This window comes from Gadus macrocephalus, chromosome 16 (assembly GCF_031168955.1).
Source record: "Gadus macrocephalus chromosome 16, ASM3116895v1".
Classification (NCBI taxonomy): Eukaryota; Metazoa; Chordata; class Actinopteri; order Gadiformes; family Gadidae; genus Gadus; species Gadus macrocephalus.
This window is the reverse complement of record NC_082397.1, coordinates 23,740,063-23,756,040: the sequence shown is the minus strand read 5'-3', so window position 1 is coordinate 23,756,040 and position 15,978 is coordinate 23,740,063. Positions and strand designations below refer to the sequence as shown.

The 15,978-nt window shown below is 44.3% G+C and overlaps 2 long non-coding RNA genes across 2 annotated transcripts in view; both read left to right on the top strand.

Annotated features, from left to right (window-relative positions):
• LOC132475275 (uncharacterized) overlaps positions 1-12,456 on the top strand; it is a 206,464-nt gene extending 194,008 nt beyond the window's left edge. The window contains exon 2 of the long non-coding RNA XR_009529848.1: positions 12,224-12,456. This is a non-coding gene — a long non-coding RNA (uncharacterized LOC132475275). The remainder of the gene's footprint in view (positions 1-12,223) is intronic.
• LOC132474595 (uncharacterized) lies at positions 9,109-10,875 on the top strand. Its single transcript, XR_009529686.1, has 2 exons — positions 9,109-9,597; positions 9,720-10,875. It is a non-coding gene; the product is annotated as an uncharacterized LOC132474595 (long non-coding RNA).
• Positions 12,457-15,978: the final 3,522 nt, after the last annotated feature.

Below are 15,978 nucleotides of genomic sequence, written 5' to 3'. Positions count from 1 at the left end.
TCTAGGCCAGCTGAACTGCTACTTTTTAAAAAGCCAAATAGCCCCTTAGACTAAACTGTAGGGCTAGCTATAGTTATTCACTCCGGTGAAACAAGAGCGCTGAAATGCCCTGCTTGCAACTAGCATAGTCTACAACTGAACTAATTCGGCTCTTACTTTTGTATGGTAAAAAAAACGTATCATACTCGATCTTACACTAGAAAAGATACACTGTATGTTCTTTCTATTTGTCAGGGGCATGTCAAAACATAAAGCTGAAAGGACTTCAGTTGATTATCTGTGTTACACGATTTGCTTGCCTCTGCTTGTGCTAAATAGTGTCAGGCTAAAGTTAGCTATCTGAATGGCTAGCTACAGGTAGCAAATTGGCGGGTGCATGTGGCTTCGACTACTCAAACGTAACCGAGAATGTAAAAAGCTGCATTATCGCATCTAGCCAATCATTTAGAGCACTTTCCTGGAGCTAGAATCTAGCTTAGAAATGTAAGGAAGTTGAATGTACGTACCTTGACATGCTTCCGCAAGTTGGATGTGGAATTTTTGTAGGCAGTGATGAAATTCTGCTTCGGTAAACATAGCAAACACTTAAAACGAAAACTATCACCGACTTGTTCGGAAAATGTGAATAGGCTGGCGAGGTGGGGCCACGGGTTTACAAATTCCTGGGACGGACCTGCTCCGGCTTCTTCCATTGTTTCGTCCATGGTTATAACGTCTCTCATCTAATCTGACAGTTGACTTTGGCAGAAAACTGAAGGTGATTGCTGATTGGCTGTCCCAATCAGTGGTGCCTGCACAATCCAATCACATTTGAGAGGGAAACGACAAATTGAGGATTTAAATTTTTATTTTTTTACTCACGGTTATGGATAGAAATGTAGCGGAGTAAAGAGTACAATATTTGCCTCTCAAATGTACTTGAGTAAAGTCGTGAGTACTCCCCAAGAATGATACTCGAGTAAAGTACAGATCCCTCAAAATTGTACTTAAAGGACAATTCCGGTATTTTGAACATTGAGCCCCCTTTCTGGTTTGTTTAGGATGAAATAGAGTGGGTGACACCGAAATTTGAACTATTAGTCCTTTCTCGGGTATTTGGCTCATTTTGAATCGCTCCTGCCTGCTTCACAATGGTTGTCTGTGTGCATACACAAACCTGTCAACCCAGCAACCCTAAACGTTCGTTTTCAAAAATGTGCAAGTAACCGAGTGGTTAGTGGCATTCGTGAAGTTTAAAAAAAAAATATCGGCGCAATATATGTTTTCCACCCGTGTTAGTTGCTAAATTGAACTATTTTTTCAGATACCTCACAACCGCATATAAATTTCCGCACAAGGTCCCACTCCGTGCAGCACCTACTTTCGACTTCCGTCGGCATCTGCCTGCACTTCCCACAGGCACACCACCCGCCCGTGATCCTGGGGGGACCGTTTCAGCCGGAGCTTCAGGCGCCTCCGTAGCCCTAGCCTCCATCTCACGTAGCTCCTCTTGGGTGAATTCTGGTTCAAAACGATATCCTCTGCCGTCAAAATCGAGTGCGTCCTCCAGAAGCCACCTTTCATAATCCATTTTCAGTGATTTTCTATGTGATTTTCCCTAATCCGAAGTGCTCACGGTACAAGACTTCAAACCAACGTAAACAGCCCACCTTTCCGGTTCGGCGGAGTAATATCATCGTGCAGTAATGAGTCTTCCAACTGAAATCAACTGGCGATAAATGTGCAATAAAACACGACAGAAACCATATATTGCGCCGATAATTTTTTTTTAAACTTCACGAATGCCACTAACCACTCGGTTACTTGCACATTTTTGAAAACCAACGTTTAGGGTTGCTGGGTTGACAGGTTTGTGTATGCACACAGACAACCATTGTTGTCATTCAAAGCTGTTCAGCACCCTGGCTCTGGAACTCCCTCCCCCCACACATAAAACAGTCAGACACCATTACAACCTTCAAGTCACAACTCAAAACTCACCTGTTCAAACTCGCACACAACGTCTAACTGATCACTGTTTTGATTGTTTTGTTTTGTCTTGTTTTTGTTTTATTTATTTCTTATTGCTTATGTTTATTTATTTATTTATTTATTTTTTCACAATGTCTTGTTTTTTAAAAAAATGTATGATGACTATATGCTCTGTAAGGTGACCTTGGGTGTCTTGAAAGGCGCCTCTAAATGAAATGTATTATTATTATTATTATTATTGTGAAGCAGGCAGGAGCGATTCAAAACGAGCCACATACCCGAGAAAGGACTAATAGTTCAAATTTCGGTGTCACCCACTCTATTTCATCCTAAACAAACCAGAAAGGGGGCTCAATGTTCAAAATACCGGAATTGTCCTTTAAGTACTGTACTCAAGTAAATGTACTCCGTTACTGTCCGGCTCTGGTAAATTGGAGGCCTTCATGATGATGTCCACAGAAAAGGACATCCTCATGGGATTGGACACAGACAGTGTCATAGACAGAGTGGCCGAAAAAAGTGAACTGCTTCGGAAGCTCCTACTCTACTAAAGTAAGACAATATTTTTAATATTAGTTTAGTTTTGTTTCTCTTCAAAATTACCTAAACTTGATAGTAAGGAATAAAAGGCATAACACTTTCATTGTTGATTGTCTTCTTTTTCCTTTTAGGAAGCCTCTGTCTCAGGTTGTGGCGACGACTTGCTTTCACAAAGTAAGTATTATAGTTATGGAAATGAATGTAATTGTTTGGCTTGAAATTAAAACTTTTTCCCTTTCCCCCCCTTTAACATGCATTACATCCTTTTCTGTTATTTACTGTTTTTAGGGTTCCATTTCAGGATTGTGAGATTGGATTGTGAGGATTGTTTTTGGAGATGGACAGACGTTTGGTTTCTGGGTAAGTGAGAAGAAATCAATCTGATTCAAACACACACGCACACACACACACACACACACACACACACACACACACACACACACACACACACACACACACACACACACACACACACACACACACACACACACACACACACACACACACACACACACACACACACACACACACACGTAATGTATTCAAGTCTCACTTCTCTGTGTCTTCCTCTTTATGAAATCCTGTCCCTAGGGCTTCACATGTACATAGTTCTTACTGGATTGACGGGGTTTGTGAGCGTTGGTTCCGGTGAAGTCAGCTATTCACCAAGTGAGTAAACATTTACACTTCACCAGAACATAATAAACGTGTTGCAAACCAGATTTTTTATGAGCTTGTATGTGCTTAACATCAAAGTGTGCATGCAACCCCCTCCTCTTCTCTATCTCTGTGTGTGTGTGTGTGTGTGTGTGTGTGTGTGTGTGTCTATCTGTAGGTTTCATGAGTGTTTGATGGACTGTAGTCGGTGTAGACAGACAAGGCTATGCACCAAGTGAGTAAACATATAAACATATACACATTACCACAACATAAAAGTGTTACAAATCTGATGTTATATGTGCCTAACATCAGAGTGGGTATGTCCCCCCCCCCCCCTCTGTGTGTGTGTGTGTGTGTGTGGCTATCTGTTGGTTTCATGAGTGTTTGATTGACTGTAGTGTGTGTGCCCAAAGAGCTGATTGGAACTGAAGAGCGCAGACAAGGCTATGCACCAAGTGAGTAAACATATCCACATTACCACGACATAAAAGCGTTAAAAATCTGATGTTGTATGTGCCTAACATCAGAGTGGGTATGTGCCCCCCCCCTCTCTCTCTGTCCAAGGAGCTGATTGGACTGAAGAGAGCAGATAAGGCCAGTTCATCGGCAGCTGCCAGGGGCTCTCTTCTCTCAACGTCCAGGTTTTCTGCCAGCTATCATGACAAATTTATAGATTCATTTTAAATAAACAATTGAGTGTGAAGTCACTGCACATTTCCTGGTGTTTTTTTGGTACCTGAAAGAGAGTTTTTTTAGTTAAATTGTGCACCTTTTCCACTAGGTCAGAACGTTTGTACATTTAGAAGACATAAGTTACGTCAATTTAATGGCAGATGTGCTCCGCTAATTATGTGGGCCGGTCTGAGACAAAAAATGCCCGGGCCGTTTTGTTCTCCCAGTCCAGCCCTGCCTGCCTGTAACCCTCCTGCTTCGAGCCCAGTCATGCAGCTCTCCAAAGCCGAAGCGCCAGCTCCAACAATGGGTTGTGTGAAAGGATTCATGCATAAAGTTAAGGTCTCTGAGTCTGCCATACCTGTTCGCCAAAAGCTACGACGTCTGCCCTTTGCTGTCAGATCTGATGTGCCTGATGAATTGAACGGATTGCTCTCTGCTGGGGTGATTGAACGGATTGACGCATCACCCTGGGTTTCATCCATCGTCGTTACACAGAAGAAAACAGGTGGCATAAGAATGTGTGTTGACCTCAGAGAACCAAATAAAGCCATAGTGGTGGTCATCCTCTACCACATATGGATGATTTCTTTTTTTTTTTTAACCTTTATTTTTCCAGATAAAACATTAAGAACAGTTTCTTATTTACAATATTGATCTGGTCCAAGAGGCCCCACCAGGAACAAAAGGTACAAACAACAAAAACACAAGCATGACCAATCTAGACAAATACAAAACGGATACACAAATACACAACCTATTTACAGAAAGAAAATAGAAAACACCAATGCACTATAAATAATAATAATAATTAAGATGGGCCAATGTTATACTGTGTGTGAAGGGTGTAATGCAAATGAGAAACAGTGGAATCAACAGGAGCAGGGGGGGTCCACCAAAACATAGCCAAGTTTCTGCTTGAAGGCAGACTGTGATATGAAAGCTGTAAGTTTGAGGGTGTCTTGAATTTTGTTCCAGTCAAAAGCTGCTGCAAAATGAAAGGAGTTTCGGCCGAAGGTAGTCCTGGTGAGTGGGTTGATGAGTTTGATAAGTTCAGATGATCTTGTGCGGTAAGTGCTTCTAGAGAGATGGAGAAGGGAGGAAAGGTAATACGGGGTCTTGCCCAGGAGTGCCTTATAAATAAACTGAAGCCAATGTCGGAGTCGACGGGTTTGGAGTGAGGGCCAGTCCACCAGTTTGAAAAGTTCACAGTGGTGTGTATTAAAGGGAGCATTGGTGGCAAAGCGGATAGCTGAATGGTGAAGAACGTCCAGTTTGTGTAGTGCTGTTTTTGAAGCCATTTTATAGATTGTATCACCATAGTCAACGATGGGCAGAATGGTCATTTTTACAAGTGAAAGTTTAGCAGAGCGTGTGAAGGATGCTTTGTTACGGAAGAGAAAGGCCAATCTGGCTTTCACTTTAATCTGAATATTATTAATATGGGTGGAGAATGAAAGGGAAGAGTCCAGCCAAAGCCCTAGATATTTATAGGAATTGACAAACTCCAGTTCGGAGTTGTCAGCGCAAAAGATCTTGGGGGGGCTGGAGGTGTTGTTTTTTCTATTGAAAAGTATGCATTTTGTCTTTTTTGAGTTGAGCCGTAGGTGAAGGTTGTGGAAAGAGTGCTCAATAGAAGTGAGACTGTCTTGAAGAGTGGAGGCCGCGGAGCAGAGAGAAGGGCCAGAGGCGTACAGGATAGTGTCATCAGCATAAAGGTGGATCCGGGAGCTGCCTGCAGCCTTGGCCACATCATTAATATAAATGGAAAAGAGGATAGGCCCCAAGATTGAGCCCTGAGGCACCCCTTTAGTAATGGCTAGTGGCTCCGACAGGATGTTATCTGTCTTGACCTGTTGGATTCGGTTAGTCAGGTAGCTGGCAAACCAGTTGCAACTGGTGGGGGATAAACCAATGCTGGAGAGCCTACCCAAAAGGGTCATGTGATCAACTGAATCAAATGCCTTGGCTAGGTCTATAAAGCTGGCAATACAGACCTGCTTGTTTTCCAAATCAATAATGATGTCGTCAAGGACCTTATGCGTGGCTGTGATGCATCCGTGGCCAGAACGAAACCCAGATTGAAAATCAGACAGAATGTGATTTGTGGTAAGAAAAAAGTACAGTTGTTTGAGGACCAGCTTCTCTAGCACTTTAGCCAAGCATGGCAAGATGGAAATAGGCCGGTAGCAGTTGGGGTCGGAGCTAGAGCCACCCTTAAAGAGTGGAAATATCAAAGCTGATTTCCAATCAGACGGGAATGCAGAGAGATGAATGGACAGGTTGAATAACCTTGAGATTGGGTCAGCAATAAGATGAGCGGCTGCTTTGAGAAACTTTGGGTCCAACCCATCAAAGCCAGCAGACTTATTAGGGTCCAATCGGGAAAGTTCATCCCGAACCTCAGTAAATGAGAATGGTTTAAAGGAAAGGCTGGTGGTGATGGAGGGGGAGGGCAAAGTGAGTGGTGGGACGCTATTAAGGTTAGCAGAAGTCAAAGCTAGAGTGGGGTTTACAAAGTGATGATTAAAGAGAGTAACCATGCGACACTTGTCGGTAATGACAACCTTGTCAAAAACCATGGATGCAGGTAAGCTTGGAGAAGAGAGTTTGTTTTCCATGGACTTAACTGCGGTCCAAAACTTCCTCGCATCAGTACCACACGATGTAAGCTTCTCCTTGAAGTAAGAGATTTTGGCTGACCTGATGGCCTGGGTGCATTTGTTCCTGCATTGCCTGAAGGCAAGCCAATCAGCTGGAGACTTAGAGGTTCGAGCTTTTCGCCAAAGATAATTTTTTTGACGAACAAGCTCTGCCAAGTCATGAGAAAACCAAGGACTAAGGCGATTCTTAATCCGGTATCTTTTCAGTGGGGCGTGTTTATTAATAATAAGGCTGAAAGTATTCTTAAAGTAAGACCAAGCATCCTCAATAGAGGTGAATAAGTTGAGTCTCTCCCAATCTGCGGCAGCAGTGTCATTGAGAAAGGCCTCCATGTCAAGTTTCTTCACACAGCGCTTGGAAACAATTACTGGGGGGCGTTTGACTGAAAGGCCTGAACGAACGCAAGCAATGGCACAATGATCGGCCATGCTATCGCTGAAGACCCCAGAACGGTAGCTAATAGGATTATTTGTAAGAATAATGTCGATCAGTGTTGAGGATGAGGGAGATCTAGGGTTGCGTCGAGTGATTTCAGTTATGAGTTGAGTGAGGTTTAAAGCATCAAATTGTTGAGTAACAGTAGCAGGGGGGTTTAGCATATTCCAGTTCAAATCACCCATGAGGATGAATTCAGATGAGATAAATGGGACCAGAAGCTGACTGAGAGTTGTTAGTGTGTCAGCTGGGGCATCAGGTTTGCTGTAGCAGACAGCAACAGAGAGGGAGAAACGTAAAGACAGTTGTAGCTTGAGCACCAATAATTCAAATTTCTTGGGAACGGACTTGGATAGAACTACAGTGCAGTTGATATGATCTTTAACATACATGACTACACCACCTGCTCTAGAAGATCTGTCCTGACGAAAAACATTGTAGCCTGGAATTGAGACTTCATGTCTGTGGTACTTTTCTTTAACCAGGATTCAGAGATGGCTAGGATATCTGTGTTAACAGTATGTACCCAAGTTTTCAGAACATCAAAATGTCTAAGTAGACTACGAATGTTAACATGTAGGAAACCTAAAGATGTACGGTTACAGAAGTTTTCAAAAGTCAAGTTAGATGCAGTGGGCATAACAGAAGGTTCAGAAATTGGCAGGTTGAGAACAGTGGGAATATCTATAAATACAGAAGGTCCTGGATTAGGATGTACATTGCCAGAGATTAAAAGCATGAGAATAATTAACATGCGCTTCAGAATAGTACCAGAGCAGTGATGTTGTTTACTTGTGCCAGATATATTATTCATAATCAGTGGGAGAGGGCCAAACAACTGATGAAGAAACATGAGTGAGTAAAGTGGAGTAAGATGAGTTAACCGCATAGTAGGAAGTCCAACAAATGTAGTGATCCAGTGGGAAGGGACATCTCTGGGCAACAGGTGGAAGTCCAGTGTGCAGCTACCCTGTGGTAGAATAGCAGGCTTGACTGAGTGCACATTGGTAGGCCCAGTAGAATGAGACTGAGTGTGCAGCAGGATGATGAAAAGTAAAGTCCAGAGGGCAAATGGAGATTTACTGAGAAGGCACATGATTACGCCAGAAGACTGGGCGGAGGTCAGCTACTGGCCGGAGGAAGCTAGTAGCCTGCTGGTAACAACCTACTGTAGAGGCCAGGCAGGTGGCTGGAGGCTGGATGCTAGTAGGCCAGGCAGGTGGCTGGAGGCTGGATGCTAGTTGGCCAGGCAGGTGGCTGGAGGCTGGATGCTAGGCAGGTGGATGGAGGCTGGATGCTAGTAGGCCAGGCAGGTGGCTGGAGGCTGGATGCTAGTAGGCCAGGCAGGTGGCTGGAGGCTGGATGCTAGTAGGCCAGGCAGGTGGCTGGAGGCTGGATGCTAGTAGGCCAGGCAGGTGGCTGGAGGCTGGATGCTAGTAGGCCAGGCAGGTGGCTGGAGGCTAGATGCTAGCTGCTTGTGAGGTCTGCTGCTCCGGCTTGGGCTATTCCTGTGTCTAGCTGGGGCCTGGGACAGCTAGCAAAGCCTTGAGATGCTAGTAGAGCCTGAAGATGTTAGCTGGGATGCTGGGGCCTGGAGAAGCTAGCAGAGCCTTCAGATGCTAGCAGCATCTGAAGGCTGCTGGTTTAGTCCGGCTTGCCTTAGTTTTCACTTTTCAGTATCCATGTATTCCATATTAGAGTCAAAATGATTTCATTTAAAATCCAGTGTGCTCAGCAGTAATTGATGCAAAAGAAATGACGGCAAATCAGACATAGAAGCAAAAAAATATACATATGTATAACTGAGACAGACAGAGAGACATGCAACCTAGCGTGCTGCCATCTTAAAAAAAAAAAAAAAAAAGGATTCCTCAATCCTTTTTCTACTCTTGCTGCTTTCTACTCTTGCCGGATCAATCATGTTTTCCACAATTGACCTTGAGAGTGCCTATCATCAACATCCTCTGCATCCCGATAGTAGGGATTTGACTGCATTTATAACCCATGAAGGCCTGTTCCGATTCTGCAAGGTACCTTATGGTTTAGCGTCAGCTCCATCTGCTTTTCAGAAGATGATGTCAGTCGTCCTGCAAGGTGTTCCAAACGTCAAAAACTCCCTAGATGACATCATATGCTTTGGACGCACCCAAGCGCTGCACGACACTGCACTTCAAGAAGTGTTACAGCGGCTTACAAATGCAGGTCTGCATCTCAATGATAAAAAGTGCCAGTTCAGACAGTCCAGTCTGCGCTTTCTCGGTCACTTATGCCGCTTTTCCACCGCACATGTAGCTCGACACGACTCGACACGGTAGCAGCACGGGTCGTTTTCCACCGCAAATAGTACCTCCTGGACGTGGGCGGGGTCGGCTGCGCGAAAGGGCCGTGACGTATTTTTGTACGCGACGCAAACAACACCTACGCAACCCACACATGGACAGAACCCACATAACAACAATGGAGGACATCGATGCGATGGTATTCGTGCTGCTCGGTCTGGTGCTTTTTGTCGGACACAAAAGAGAAGAGCGTCAGAGAAGGCTGCACGCGGCGAGACAAAATACACTGGAAAAGTCCCGGAGAGTGTTGGAATATATACAACAGTGTGAAGCCGAAGATGAGAGGAATCAAGCCTCCAAGAAAAGACGCATCTAGGTAAGCTAACTGTTGCTAAAGCTAGCTAGCTCGTACAAAATAAGTCCAGTGTACAACGTTTTAATGATTGCAAGCCATTTCTATAAGTACTAAAATATGTAGCCTGTGTGTGTGTGTTTCAGATGCTACTCTCGTCACAACATTTCCGCCGCAAACCGTCGGTCTGGGCGCACAACCGATCCTCGGAATGGTGGGATGTGATTGTTCCCCGGCTTCACAAACGAGCAGTGGGTGGAGAACTTCAGGATGTCTGAAGAAACGTTTGGCTTCTTGTCCAACAAACTGCGTCCAGTTTTGGAGCGGCAAGACACCAATTTCCGCGGATGTGTGCCCCTGAAGAAGAGGGTGGCCATTGCACTGTGGAAGCTCGCTACTGGCTCTGAGTATGGGAGTATTGGACATCTTTTTGGAGTCGGCATCACAACTGTGTGCAGGATTTTTGTGCTGCAGCAGAGACATTGTTGGTGCCAGAACAAATCCGTTTTCCAGACGAGGTGAAGTTCCGCGAAATGGCTACCTACATTGAGAACAGGTGGGGGCTCCCACACTGTGTTGGTGCTATCGATGGATCCCACATACCAATCCTTGCACCACAGGACTATCACTGTGACTTCTTCAACCGTAAAGGCTGGCACTCCATCCTCCTTCAAGGTGTTGTCGATGGAAAGGGGCTGTTTTGGAACGTGTTTGCTGGACTGGCAGGGAGCATGCATGATGCCAGGGTTCTGTGAGTGTCCAAACTGTGGGAGTTAGCCAGCCGAGGGAACCACTTCCCAGCTCGCACCAGGAACATTGGAGGGGTGACTGCTGGCTATTACATCCTAGGAGACTCAGCACATCCTTTGCAGAACTGGCTCTTGAAACCCTTCCAAGACACAGGACGACTTACAGCAGAACAGCAGATGTTCAACAGAAAATTCAGTAGAGTAAGGGTGGTTGTTGAAAACGCTTTTGGCCGGCTTAAAGGAAGGTGGCGGTGCCTCCTGAAAAGGAACGACTCTGATCTCCAACTGGTGAAGTCTATGGTTATGACTTGCTGTGCTCTGCACAACCTTTGTGAAAATCATGGAGAGACTTATGAGACCGAGTTGGATGTACAACCAGCAGAGCCTGGGGTGGCAGTGGCACAGGATGTAGAGGGCATCAATGTACGGGAGGGTCTAATGCAGTTCTTGTTGGCGAATAATTAACATGTTAGAATAAATTTTGAATTTGCCATGTAGGTATACACTTCACATTTTGTATGTTATTGTGAGAACATTAAACTTTTGTACTTTTGATACATGTCTCCACTTTTGTTTTATCATATTTGTAAAGGTTACCAAGATTTACTGGCATTAAATGCTAAAAGATTAAAACATTTAAGAAAAATCTAGTAGAACATTTGATGGGAAAATACACTAGACACTAGGGCTGTCAACGAATATTCGAAGTTCGAATATTCGTTCGAAATGTATCCAAAAACGCGAATTCGAACGTGAAAATTAATATTCGAATGTGAAAAAACACTCCCGCGGTACAAGCGCCTCTATCTGCTTTGTGAATGAGCCTCTGTCTGTTCGCGATGTCCCTCATAATATTCGAATGTGAAAAAACACTCCCGCGGTACAAGTGTAACAGACTAGTATTGTGAAGAGCGAATGTATTTTATCCCCTCGGGGTTTCCGTACTTGGATATAGGTATTCCAGCTCTCACGCTGTGACTGGGTGACTTCTGATATGTACTAAGTAAACGAGACTATTTTCCCTTCCACGCTTGTGTCATTCTTGTCATATAAATATCTAAGTGCCAACGCTCGGTTACACAAGCGCCTATCTGCTTTGTGAGTGAGCCTCTGTCTGTTCGCGATGTCCCTCATAATATTCGAATGTGAAAAAACACTCCCGCGGTACAAGCGCCTAACTGCTTTGTGAATGAGCCCTCGTTTTAAAGTAAGGAAATGCCCAGCAGGAAGCCGCCGCCCTATATATAGGATATATATATATCCCACTAATTTGAACCATGGTTTTGTCGCATTATTGACAAATTGACGGCAACTGCGTAAAATAGGCAACCAGATATTCGAATAGTTTGAATTCGGGATTTTTTTCCAAACGAACATTCGAATGTCATTTTTGAGCAATTTTGACAGCCCTACTAGACACCTTTTAAAAAATGTGAACTGGGTGCTGGTTCCTTTCTGAACCGTAATTAATATATAGGGGAAAAGGACAGCACTGGTCCTATCACTGAAGTTTATATTTAAATATTTACACCATTATTTGGTAAAATCGTAGAATATGATTGCAGCTTCTTTGCAAAGATTCAGACAGGTGTAGGTTGGGCGGTATATATTTTTCAATACCTTTTATAACTTTGCCACATTATGCCCCAGTATATGATATTACCTTATGTTATTAGACTTCCTATTGCCACAATTTTTTTTACAGACAGCACTTGAGCACCTCACAATCCAAAAGAGGGTAAAGAACAATTACTAGTTATTTATTTTGTGTGTAATGACTTTTCCAGTGTAATGACAGATGAATTACAAAATCATGAAACAATCACAATAGTCACTTATAATTTATTAACAAACAGAATAGGAGCAAAGCAGTGCAGCACAGCAAACTTTTAAACAAAAAGGTGGAATATAAACTATTATACCACGGTCTGCGGGAATACTCGATTCTGATTGGATGCAGGGTGTGCATTAACTCCTGATATACGGACACCTGGACAAGTAGTTCCGTCAAATTGTCTGTTTACCGTTCTCAATTAATGCGCTAGCTGGCGTATCGTCTCTAAAATAGTAGTAACCATAGCAACGGGAAACAAAACAAAGCTCAGCGGACTATAATACCTCCCGCTACCTCCCGTTCTAAAGTCGTAGCTATGGTCCGTCCTAATTACTGGAGGAGTGAACAACGTTTCCGTTGCATGACAACCTAATGGGCGTGTAATGGTGGTTCCGGGTATTAGTCGGACCCTCAGGCGTAACCAGGGAAACAAATGTATGTTTTGTGGAAAACTTTATATTCAGATTGTAAAACGCATGAAAATATAAATGAATGGTCTTAATTTGGTCACCGTTGGTAAGTGACCGTGGTATAAGCGGGATAATGCCCTTCGAGGTGTCCATTATCAGGAATTAATGGACTTCGCGGAGGCGAAGTTATTAATGGACTTCGCTTCGCGTCGGACGGTTCACGCCTCCACGTCGTCCATTAATTCCTGATAATGGACACCTCGTCGGGCATTATCCCTTACCTATAAACTACACACGTCGGTCACGCATTGCCTCCACAAGCTGGCCGAACACACCAAGGAATGTGGTGTGTTCGGCAAAAAAAACAAAAGTGTACATGCACAACATAAGTAAATGCACAGTGCACACCATATGGCAACACTTAAAAATAACATATTAATCAGTTCACGTAGCATGAATAGCGTCAATGCTGGAGCATTCACACTATTGTTATTCAAACCTTTATTACTTTTACTTCTTTCGTACGTCTTTTGGACCTTCATAACTCCTTCAAATCTTCAGCCATTTTAACCATACGATTAACAAAATGTTCAGCTCTTTAAGGACATGTGGGGTCACCTTTCAGCTTTTTTCGGTAACATCGAATGTTGCTTTCAAGCAGACTATGGACTGGGTTCATAAAAACACTTACCATCATTATCAATTTCCTCCAACAAACCCATGGCCGAGTCGATGCCACTCTCCCTCCCGTTGTTCGCCGGTCTGTGCCCGTAAATGGTGTTCATTTGGTCGTACCACTTCCATGATTTGCGGTTCGACCCACTCCTCGGCCACAAGACACAGAAGCGTCTGCACCTCAGCAATGGACCACTGTGAAGACTTACTATTATTAGCTGGCATGTTGAAGAAGTGGAATATGTTGGCTGCGGCGCTGCTATGGCCGTTACCAGCATGGTTGCCATGTCGCTCTCGTGACTTCGTCACACTCTCTGGCCAAGTCACATCAGTGGCCGGCCGTCTGCCGACGTCACCTTTTAGCATCGGCTCAGCTCGCTTGGAACCTAGAGTGAGGCGGTACTAAAAAAAGCAGCCACTTCAGGTACCAGATACCATGTTTTCGCGGTGGAAACGCCAAAAATGCGAGCTGAGTCGAGTCGAGCTGGTACCATGCAGTGGAAAAGCGGCATTAGTGTCCACACAAGGCATCGAGCTGGATATAGAAGATGTTAAAGCAATTGCACAGGCACCTTGCATTCATTTCTGGGCATGCTTTCATGGTACAACAAATTCATACCCAACTATGCCACTGTGGTTGAGCCACTGCGAGCCGTCCTTCGCAGTGACTTCAAATGGACTGATGAGGCTGACAAGTGTTTCAAGGAGTTGAAACATCTGTTGGTGGACAACCCAGCATTGCCCTTGGATGACCCTGCCCTTCCAAGCATTGTTTCTACAGACGCCTCTGACTATGGCGTAGGCGCCGTCTTCACGCAGATACACCCTAGCAACATTGAACGCACAGTCGCATTTGCTTCAAGAACGTTGACACAGGCCGAAAGGAAATATACAACAGTTGAAAAAGAGGTCTTAGGCTGTGTTTGGGCAGTCGAGAAGTGGAGAACCTACCTGTGGGGACACAGGTTCACTCTGCGTACCGATCACCAGGCCCTCACTACTCTTCTATCTACTAAAGGTGCTGACAGAGCTGGAATGCGCATCGCGAGATGGTCAGCCCGACTGCTGTGCTTCAACTATGACGTAGTGTACCGTGCAGGCACACAGAACCAAACTGTGGACTGCTTGTCTCGATTACCATTGCTTACTGATCCTGCGTACGAACCAGAGACTGAGCCTGAGTTGGTTGCATTGCTTTTCACAGCACAAGCTGCCATTACACCTTCTGAGTTCAAATCTGCCTCTGCATCGTGCACAGAGATCTCTGCTCTGCGTGCACAGATTAAAAAAAGATGGCCTGCTTCTCAAAAATCTGTGAGTACGGAATTGCAACCATACTTCAAAATGCGAAATTAACTGAGTGTACACAGAGACTTAGTGTGCCACGGGTCTCGCTTAGTGGTGCCTATTTCTTTACGGAAAACATTAGTTGTGCTGGCACATGAGAACCACCAGGGCATAGTACGAACTAAACAATGCCTGCGCGAGTTGTATTGGTTCCCTGGAATGTATGCCCTTGCTCAGTCTTACATCTCAGCCTGCACGCTATGCCAAAGCCTGGACCGCACGGCAAAGACTCGCCTCACCACTACAGCCAGTACCTTTGCCTGCAGCACCATGGACCAAGATAGGTCTGGAAATAGTAGGACCGTTCGAGACAGCTCCATTGAACTGTAGGTATGCCATTGCTCTTACTGACTACTATTCCAAATGGCCTGAAGTGGCTTTTACAGCATCAATTACCAGCGAGGTCATGATTGGATTCCTCACTAACATCTTCAGTCGTTATTAGGGGTGTGACGAGATCTCGTGCCACGAGATGCCGCGAGATTAAACTTGACGATATTACCCGTTGCGTTAAAAATTTGTCTCGCGAGATTTCTGAGCTATCCAAACTTCTATTTGTGGCCTGTAGGGGCTGTAATGCGCCTTTGATACGTCTAGCCTGCCAGAACCTTACGAAGGAGAAGGAAAAGAAGAAGAGGAGGAGAAGGAGGGGAAGCAGGGGAAGCAGCCATAGGCAGCCAGAATGACGTCGGAAAATACCCGTATTACCGTCGAAGATGCCCCCGCCACTTTTAAATGATTTGTTTGGCAGCATTTTGGGTACCCGGCGGAAATTATGAATGGCAGTAGAGTGACTGATAAGACACGGACAATACCTAGTTGTCAGTGACATACTTGGTCAGAATCTGTTTGCACTATTTGCACTCTGCATTGATGGAGTAGAACTTTGATTTGGTTCTGCACATAATATTGTTTGCACTTGAAAAAAAAGAGAATTATTTAATTTAATTTATTTTACTTCAACTTTTATAAATTTTAGTTTTAGTTTCAATTTCATGAATGTTAAGAGTTATAATAAAACATTTCAAAATGCATGTGCAACTCGGTTAAATAAAAGTCTGTTGGTCCAGTCATATATTTTGTCATGGTAGTTTTCTTAAAATCTCGTCTCGTCTCGATCTCGTGAACCGAATATCGTGTCTCGTCTCGTCTCGTGAGCTGAGTGTATTGTCACACCCCTAGTCGTTATGGCAACCCTGAATGTGTAGTGACTGACAATGGGCCTCAACTGATTTCCACTGCTCTTTCCACACTCTTCAAAGACCGCAACGTAAGACAGCTCAAGGTGTCTGTATCACCCAGCGTCTAATGGAGCTGTAGAAAGATTGAATCGAGTCTTGAAGAGCTGTGTGCAAGCTGCCATTGTACAAGCTGCACCATGGAAAGAAAC